This window comes from Nelusetta ayraudi, unplaced genomic scaffold (genome assembly GCF_046127955.1).
Source record: "Nelusetta ayraudi isolate G7.1 ecotype Tasmania unplaced genomic scaffold, CSIRO-AGI_Nayr_v1 ptg000070l, whole genome shotgun sequence".
Classification (NCBI taxonomy): Eukaryota; Metazoa; Chordata; class Actinopteri; order Tetraodontiformes; family Monacanthidae; genus Nelusetta; species Nelusetta ayraudi.
The window spans coordinates 1,347,763-1,357,121 of NW_027466120.1; the positions used below are offsets into that span (position 1 = coordinate 1,347,763).

A 9,359-nucleotide genomic window follows, 5' to 3' on the forward strand; every position below is an offset into this window, starting at 1 on the left:
TAATTAGTGCACCTTTCTCGGCTCTCCGCTTTCTGCTGTAGGGGAGGCAGGCAGAGCAGCCAGTCGCAGCCGCGACGGGTAGTGGGTGGGTGGCTGGTGGTGGGGGTGGGGGGGCTCTGACACGCACGGCGCAGAACAACAAGTGCTTATTTTCCCCTCATTAAAAAAAAAAAAAAAGAAAGAAGGAGGCTGGAGCTGCAAATCTGCCTGCCACAAGCCCTGACCTGCTGCGCCGGCGTGGCTGTTGTTTGTCGGAGAAGTTTGGGGGGGAAGCGTGGGCAGGCGGCGGTGGCACGCTGTCGCTTCGCACCGCCAGCCTGGCGAGGCGATGGGATGATGATGAGTAATGGAGGCGAGAGGAGAGGAGAGGAGAGGAGAGGAGAGGGGAGGAGGGGCATGACTTAGCTTCCAGGGAGGAGAGGCCCTGCTGGGCTGGGGCGCCGGGAGGTGGGGGGGTTGGAGGAAGAGGCAACCAATTACCTCGTCGACTCAGTCAACTGGTCCCACAGCGGCGGGGCTAACCTCGCCGCCGCGCTCCTTTTTGTCTCTGATACCTGCTGCGTTTGACATCAGCCTCAGAGGCCCCGGTGCCGTCATCGGGGGAAGGGGGAGAGACGATCGCAGCCAAGAGCGGAGAGCGACCGTAAAGCACGTCTGCCTCCATCTCCCCCCCACCCCCCCCCACCCCCACCCCATCTGCGAGATCCTCGTCACGCCCGAGCCTCGCGGCTGCGGGATCCAGGGGAGAGAGGAAGGAAGTTTGTTCCTCTCAGGTGTTTCGTTCAGAGGTTATTTCACAGACAAACGAGAAAGAAAATTTCAACCAGCAACTAATAACTTCAGATAAAAATAATAATAAATAAATAATCAAATTAGGATAAAACGCAGATGAGTATGTCTTTGAATCAGGGAGTGACTGATTCAAATTCGAACCTGAATATGTCATTGTCAGTTATGACTTATTATTTTTGTATGTATGTAAGTAAGTGATTGATTTTTCTGCACTGAGCACTGTGAGGCAGAATAGATTCCTCTTTGAATGTCTTTAATGCGGTAAATTCTATTTTTTGAGGCTTTCACTTTCATGTCATGTCCCCACTCCGACTTCATAGGTCGACAGGATGTTGAATGTGACCACAGACTTGGTTGCGAGGGAAGGGGAAGGGCCTACAGGTAGCAGCAAGTGATGGTAATAGCAGTTCCAGACCAGCGACACTTTAAGAATGTCCATGCAAATATAAATAGGACAAAATACGAACGCAAACAAAGGGACACATGCACAATACTGAATAGGATAATCTGCCCGAGTAAAACACATCCGCTATCTGTCTCTCCCACTTCTGGAGCCCATACTTTCATAAATAACAAATATTATGATATTAGGACATCGAATAAAGCGCCGAGCAGGAACATTTTGCAGCGCTTATCGTTATTCATAAATGTCTGATTGACTGCTTGACGAACACAAAACAACCCCCCCCACCCCCCCCAAAAAAAAAAACCTAAATCTTTTCACTTTGTCGTGGTCAGGAAAAAAAAGAGTCCCAGTCAGAGCGACAATCTCTTTGTTGCAAGGCAGGAGAGAGCTAATAGTGTTGGGAGGCTGGCGGAGGAACACAATTTAACCCAACAAGCACATGGCTGCCAAAGTGATAGGATGATAGGACGCTTCCGCGCTAATTAGGAAACACTCAAAACAAAAAAACACCCAGCTGGGGAGATTTGAAGATAAAGGTAGCAAAGTGTGGACTGAAATGGCAACTGATAGAAGGAAAATTCTGTTTGACTGAAGTTGTATGCACACAGAGCGAGGCAATTGCTGATGAGTGGTTCAAAATCTGGCAAAGTAAATAAATAAATAAATAAAAACCAATGCAACAGCCTACGTGTCAACTGCGGTTTTCACTCATTCCCCCTCGCCCGCGGTGGAAAAAGAAGACGTAAATACGTAAATTTGGCACCTCGAAAAGTGTGCGCTGTAAAACGAGCACTTCCACAGGGGGGGAAAAAAAGATTACGATTACAGGCACAGATATAAAAAGAGGAGCAGAGGTTTGGACGTTCATAAACAAGAAACCGTTCTCCCCGCAAAGAGTTCTAATGCGCCGCGCTGTGGATGTAGCTTTCATGGCCGGGAACATTGTCCCTTTAAAAGAGTTGAGGGGGGCCTGTGTGTGTGACTGACTGTATTCACCCATTAGACTTTGTAGCTGTGATGCACTCACTGGGCTGTATGCATCACTAACAGCTAACAGTCCCCCGCTGCTAGCAGGCTTTTAGACTGAGAGAGGCTTTACAGTTCTGCATTTTAATGGAGAACTTTGAATGGAGTGAATGGAATGGGATGGGTGCGAGAGGGGTCGGGGGGGAGTGGAGGGAAGGATGGGAAGGGGGGGGGGGGGGGGGGAGGGGGTGAGGAAGCCAAAAGAAAGAGAGGCATCAAAATATTTTCAGAGCAAAACGGAGTAATGACAAAATACCCACCCGGAGTGTGCCGAGCCGAGGGGGTTTCTGGGAAAGGAGGAGCGCCTTGGCAAGGGTGAGGCTAATGTGTCAAAGGATGGTGTGTGTGTTTGTGTGTGTGTGTGTGTGTGCGTGTGTGTGTGTGTGTGTGTGTGTGCATAGGCGCACTGAGCGCTGTCATGTCTCAGAGTGTGGGCCATTCAAAGGCAGGAGGAAAAGGTCCAAAAAGCAGCATTGAATGTCTTAATTACTTTCTGCTTCAGTGCCAGAAAACATGCCCCTGAAAAGGTTCAATTATAAGATATCAAGGCAAATCAGCTGCCCTTATGCTGGCGGCGTGCTCGCCTCTCAATGGAAATGGATTAAGCAATTATCGCTTGATACTGTCTATTTATTCTCGGAGGAGACCTGGAGAGGCACCCACGTAATGCACCGCTTCAAACTGCGGCAGACTGAGCGTCCCCCCCCCCACCCTAACTCCTCTAAGAGAGTGGTCAGGCAAAGAAAGAGTTGTGCGCGCAGCCAAGGCGATAATCTATCCGCAACAGAGCGACACTGACTGTGCACCAGCCGCTTCTGTTGAAAAACCTGATGTCAATCAAGTGGCATCGCGAATGAGAGAGAAAGGGCTGATTTGCACCACTGCTCTGCCAGCGCGTCCCCCCGCCCCCCAACACCCTCGACTGAGAAGAAAACCTGATTGAAAGACGGCAAGGAAAAATCTGTGGGTTCCACTGAATCCCTGAAGGCCCAGAATAAAATATTTAACTCGCTAAGCCCACACAGAACATAACACCTGAAAACATCTGCCAAGGTAGAGGGAGTTAGCGACCCAGAAGACTTAGCGCTGCAGACTAGGAAAAAGCTATCACAAATCCACACTCTGACAACGGCAAAGTTAAAACGGCATATTTTGTCATAAATAAAACATAGGAGTGCAGCATTTCGGCAAACTCCCCCAACGAACGGTCCCAGGAGAGGGACGGGATGCTGTTTGTGAACTCACGCTTTGCACAGTAAAAGGGGGCTACTGTATAGCGCCGCGCTACCACGACTCAAACTACATTCCCACATCTAGTCCTATTCAGTGAGGACTAGTCTTCTTTAAAAATTCATTAATTTAGAGCAAAAATAGATTAAAGCGCCCAACAGCACCAGCCTAAAAAGTTTGGCTTGTGAATAGCATTAATAATGGAAAGCAAAGCATCCAAAACCTAGAGGCCCTGGCTCAGAGGCATGGCTTAGGTTTTGTTGCGCTTTATAATGGAGAGTAATTTGCATTTTTTAGAAGTATTACAGCTTTTTGATGCTTGTTTATAATTATGTTGTTTTACATGCAAATTGGGGAACAATTGTTCCTCATTAAAGCATAAGCAGTGGAGTGCAACAACAACCTAAGCTTGTGTAAGACACGGGATTTACATCAGACTTTCGACAATGGAGGCTTTGCTCTGAACTCATGGCAAATCGGGTCCAAAAACCCTTTTACGAGTGATCATCCCCTATCTTATCTTTAACATCTTTCCCTTTCAAATCATAGCGACGCTTCACTTACGGAATGAAAGAGGATTTTTTTTTTTCTTTCTTTCTTTTTTGAGTAGATAAAAGGATTTGCTGCATTTCAATTCAAATTATGTGTACTTTCCTGGGGACAAGACAAAAATCACAATGACTGGGAACAATGAAAATATGAATGTACCTGTCCTGGTGCTACGTCAGATTGTATGTCTCTCCTGCTTGGCAGTAAGAGAGCTTGCTCCTGTGGAGTTCAAAAGTTTAGAGTGACTGCTGATTTCATAATCCAACAAAAAATACAGCAGAGACACCTTTAGTAAGGGAAAACTGGTTTGCTCTGAAAGCACGATTTTTTTTTAAAAAAAGTGGGCCTTTGATAAAGTAAAAGTATATCTTATAACCCGTTATTTTTCTTTAGTTCTACCACATCTCAGTTTAAAAAGATTGGAACCGGAACTAAAACAAGGCCAAGGACCAGCAAATCTTGAGAGGATTGTCTGCCACCAGAAATGTTTTTGTCCTTCCTCTTCGTCTGTCTGGACACTTACTTTATTTGCAAGAAAACTAAAAACAGACCAAAACAGACCTCACTAAGATGCAACAGAGAGAAGATTTCTTTAAAAAAAAAAAAAAAAAAAAAAAAAAAAATATATATATAGAGCAACCACAAAATAACAGCCACATAATATAGAGTTGTCAGCAACAAGTCGCAGATAACCACAAGGTAGGAACCAAGGTACAGCGTAAGGTAGGACCTGAAGACCAGGCAAAATAGTATTCTGTAACCTGAACACTAATAATATTGTTGTGAAGATGTATGTGAGACACTACGATGGCTAAAACATGCAGCTAACGTGAAATGCTCAGGAGGCCCTTGAAATATGATTAACTATAGACCAAGTCAGGTTTGATCACCAAGGTCAACTACAAACAATCTGTCAAAGGAACGTCACACTTACTATCGCGAATGAATGAGACACGTTTTTGGTGAGTAATGATGAAATCCTGCCGACACAGAGATTAGTGCACCACATAGTTTACCTCACCGATGTTCACTGTAAAAAAAAAAAAAAAAAAAACACTTTAATGGAAGCAAGCACGTGATGTGGAACGCAGCCGTAAACTAGTGAGTCGGCTGAGCCAAACCATGTCATGTCAAATGCTAGTTAAACTGAGCATTTCAGATGTCAAACGAATGGTTGGTAGAAGATGTTCAATGAATTTAATGTTGCTATTCGGTCGCTGCACATCTGGCCTGAGGTACCTGCAGAGGTTCCCAAGCAAAAACTAAAACACTAATGGATTAGACAGCGGTGGTTGTCTCAGGACAGCAGCATTACACAGCCAAAATGATCTTTGAGAGTATGATTACATCTGGGGCTTGTTCTACTCAGCAGAAAAACGCAAACCAAAAAAGAGACGGTCCTGCTTACTGTCAAGGGCTTGTAATTGAGGACCTGAGCCTTATTGAATACAAAAGCAAATGACGTAATTAGTTAAAAGTAAAAAAAAAAAAAAGAAGAAGAAAAAAAAAAGCAAGCTAGAAAACTTCTATAGGCAGCGCGTCTGCACACAAGATAAAAATTGTTGTTCATATGTTCAAGTAAATTGAATGGTCTTTGTCGAATTAAGTATTCTGCAGTTTTTAGATGCGTACCCTGCCATCCACAATATATAAATGCCATAGTGCAAGACACACTGTACCGCAGGAATGTTACAGTCAATACACTGTGAAAGTCTGTCTACTGAGAAAGGAAAACATAATCAGTCCTTTCAGTCTTTGCAAACGGCACCAGGAGTTCATCTTCATCACAGACGCGGAGATGCACATTGTGTCACACACAGCCCTTAATTCAACTTTCACAAAGCCATTACCAGACTCTCAAAACTGAATTTGCTGACATTGACAATAATTACAACGACCTTTCCGATGATAAAACAAGAATCAGTAGGACGTTATAAGGGCTCCTTCTCTTCACGTTTCACGCGAGTCTGCATAACATTTTAATGAGGTATTTAGAGGGGTATGAGTGATCTACTGAGAAAGTCTACAATGGCAATCAGCAGCGAGTGTGGCAGCTGTTCAGCAATTAAAAAGCCAAATTACCCTCAATCAACACCATTTACAAGCGCAAGTAAATCTCAGAGCAAATAATGATGAGAGAAATCTGTTCAGACAGCTCTCATCTTGATAGGAATTAGCGGTGCATCCAAATCAGGAGCAGGGTACTCTCTCAAACACTTGCTCAGTCTGTCGCCCACAAGCACTTTTGTATACACCTGTGGGTGTTTTTTTTGTTGTTGTTGTTGTTGTTGGGATTTTTGTAGGGGGTGAGGGGGCTTAAAATTGTATAGTTTCAGATGACTCTCCACACTGCAGCTTGATTAATCCTGATGACTTCTGCTAGAAGAGGGCGCCCTTCATCCTGAGCTTAGTCTCTCTTTGCAGAACGAGAGCTGGTCTAGTTGAGGAGGCCTATGGAATAAAACAAATCTGCAGTGAGGGAGCGTAAATGTACCACCATCAGCGAGCTCAGCTGAAAAGAAAATTAAGAAAACAGGAAATTAAGGGGCAGGTGCTACTGAAATAAAAAACTAAACAGAAGACATTTCTGCTAAAAAATAAAAAATAAATAAAAAAATAAATAAAAAGTCTGCATCTATTGTTAGAAAACATACTGTAGCAATGGCCTTGAGGTGTGAGGCTACCCAACAATTTGTGTCCCTATGTATGAGAACACACACACACACACACACACACACACGCACACGCACACACGCAGGTCCCACATGCTGGATGATACAGTACAAATCTGTGCACTTCTCAGTACACTGAGACACTGAGACATGTGTTAAATCAATGACGTGCAACGACAGCAAAGCTCATCTGCTGTGTGACACAAAGTTCGGTAATATCAGTGCACGGATACCTGACTTTGTTTCCATGTCCAACATGCTGAGCTCAGTCGGCCATCTTTCACTTTCTAGTTACATTTATTTTAATTTTTTTTTTTTGTTTGTTTTATTTCTTTGCATCTTCGTGCCACTGACTGAGCCCGGCGGTCAGAATTCACTCTTCTTCCTCTCCAAGTGTCGGTTGTTCACGCATGCAGCATGCAGTGACGCTGGCCACTTCAGTGGCCGTCTCCCTGCAACCGCCTCTTCATTCCCAGCCTGTCACCCACATTCCGATCGATGACTGCAAAACTTAAAGTTGACTTTTAAGGCAAAGGCACGATGAAGGAAAAGAGAAAAAGGAAAGGAAAAATGAAAAATGAAAAAAAAAAAAAAAAAACCGCGTCAGCGTCTGCAATCCACGCGTACTGTCACGGGCACAGAACTTGCCGTAGACCCTGCCGCGCAGCAGCGTAATGCCCACCGGCTTTTCCTTGCACTTATTTATTTACCTGCAAAGCAACCATTTGTCATCAACCTCTCACGACTGACATGCATCCAATTCCCCTGCACGGACTACTCACCGTGGTGGGTGAAAATGAACCGGCACCGCTTCTCTGTTTCTTTTTCGGGGGGGTGGAGGGGGAAATGTGTGCGAGTCTATTTTGCTTCAGAAGCTCCAGACGTCTGTTCTTGTGCACTTGAAAATTCCCCTCGAAGACAAAAGATCCGAGCGGTGCGGTGACGCTGTCAACCCCGGCGGCGTGCACGGTGCTCCGCGGGCGTCGCACTGACCGCTTGCTGTGGTCACTCGTCAGTCATGACGGAGGGGGGAAGTCGACCCCGCAATTCGCATCTGCGCCCGGCAACGCGGAGATCCCGGCTCACTGTGCTCCGCTCGGTGGCCAAATCACCGGAACTACTTCCAACGCCAGCCGGAGCACGCTTGGAGACGAATTCATGCACCACAATGGGAGGGAAAAATGCTATCACATGGATTTAACTAGTCCCCAGCATCAATATTAATGAGATTCAACCTGAATATCAAACGCCCACAATGTTTTACTTTTATTATTATTATTATTATTATTATTATTATTATTATTATTATTATTATTACTGTGAGATCATTATTTTTAAATCATTACATTAGGCTTTTACATATCTTTTATTTTTTTGGCATATCTTTAGCTTACTTAATAATATTAATAGGTTTTCATGAACGCAGCTTACTAGCCTCCTTTCACTAGTTACAATAATTATTATGATTATTGGTGCGTTCGTCAATCTAGGAACATTGATAGTGACTGGCTTACAATACTGACATTACAAACGACTACACAATGACAGCATTTTAATTTTTTATAGATGATACTTAGGACAGCACCGTTTGATTACCGCTAAAAAATAGAAAACGTGTAAAATCTCCGGTCATCTTAAACTGTGTGCTCTCACTTTTTGGCGCAGGTATTTGCAGTAAAAGAGCTTGCTGTAATGATTACGCTTTGACACGCTTATTGTGTAGCACAGCGTCCCCACCTGGACAGGATGTTGAAATGGTCTTTTTTCAAGAAGAACATTTGTTACCGTTCATAATTGGAGGTTGCCCTGTGTCAAGCGTGGTTGATTCCTTGTTTCGTCTCACATTTGCTCCAAAGAATACTTGCAGGTACTTGCAGGTAGCTCTTCCTTACTTACATCTGGGGTCCAAGAGCTGGGCGTCTATAGATAGTAGTTTACTAAGGAGCTGTGGTCTAAGATATTACTGTGCTTGGCCTTAATACCCATCACTTCATTAATTTATCTATTTAGTTAGTTATAAAAAATAAAAAAAATAAAAAACAGTTGACGCTGAAGTTGCTGTTCAAGAACAGTTGAAGAGATCATGCATCAAAAGATGATGTCATCCAAGCTAATAAAGAAAACTATTGAACGGGAGGCTGGCATACCATGAAATTCCCAATATAGTATCTATTTTTATTGAGAATACGAAAACGTAAAACACACAAGGTTGGTTTTCACAATAGCACTTATTTCACCAAGAAAGTTAACAGTTTCATAGTAAATTAGTAACATGATGTTACTTCATGTTAGTTAACATTCAAGAGTCAAGTCAAGAAACTGTTGGTATAGTCCCATAATAAAGGGCATGTCATTTTAAAAGCTGGTCCCTGTGTTTTCTTTTTACTTTTAATCAAACCCTCTGTCACCAGTAACTTTAGTCGGTATTGGGTAAAGTAAGAAGCTCTTGTCATAGTGGTAGAAATTTAAATAGTCAAATTTAAAATTTCAGCAATGTTTGAGTTATTACAGACAAAAAATGAAGGCAAAGGAAAGCTCTTTTCTAAATTGATCGGAGGTCAAAGTGGTGTAGTTAGTGATTCTACCATTAGAGGGCGCCCTAACCCAAGTAAATGTGAGAACTTGCCGCGTAAAAGCATGCATTACTTTGAATGCCATTTGTTCTGTTAAATAAATCGCATTTA

The 9,359-nt window shown here is 43.6% G+C and overlaps 1 protein-coding gene across 3 annotated transcripts in view; it reads right to left on the reverse strand.

Annotated features, from left to right (window-relative positions):
• The window catches only part of LOC142899009 (forkhead box protein J3-like), a 57,867-nt gene extending 49,985 nt beyond the window's left edge, over positions 1-7,882 (reverse strand). For 2 of the 3 annotated variants that reach the window (XM_076042390.1, XM_076042388.1), the window contains exon 1: positions 7,458-7,879. The gene's annotated coding sequence lies outside the window, so the exon portion shown is untranslated. Of the gene's footprint in view, positions 1-7,457 lie in introns of all 3 variants that reach the window. The other variant, XM_076042391.1, reaches the window with a different exon arrangement.
• Between the last annotated feature and the right edge of the window lie 1,477 nt (positions 7,883-9,359).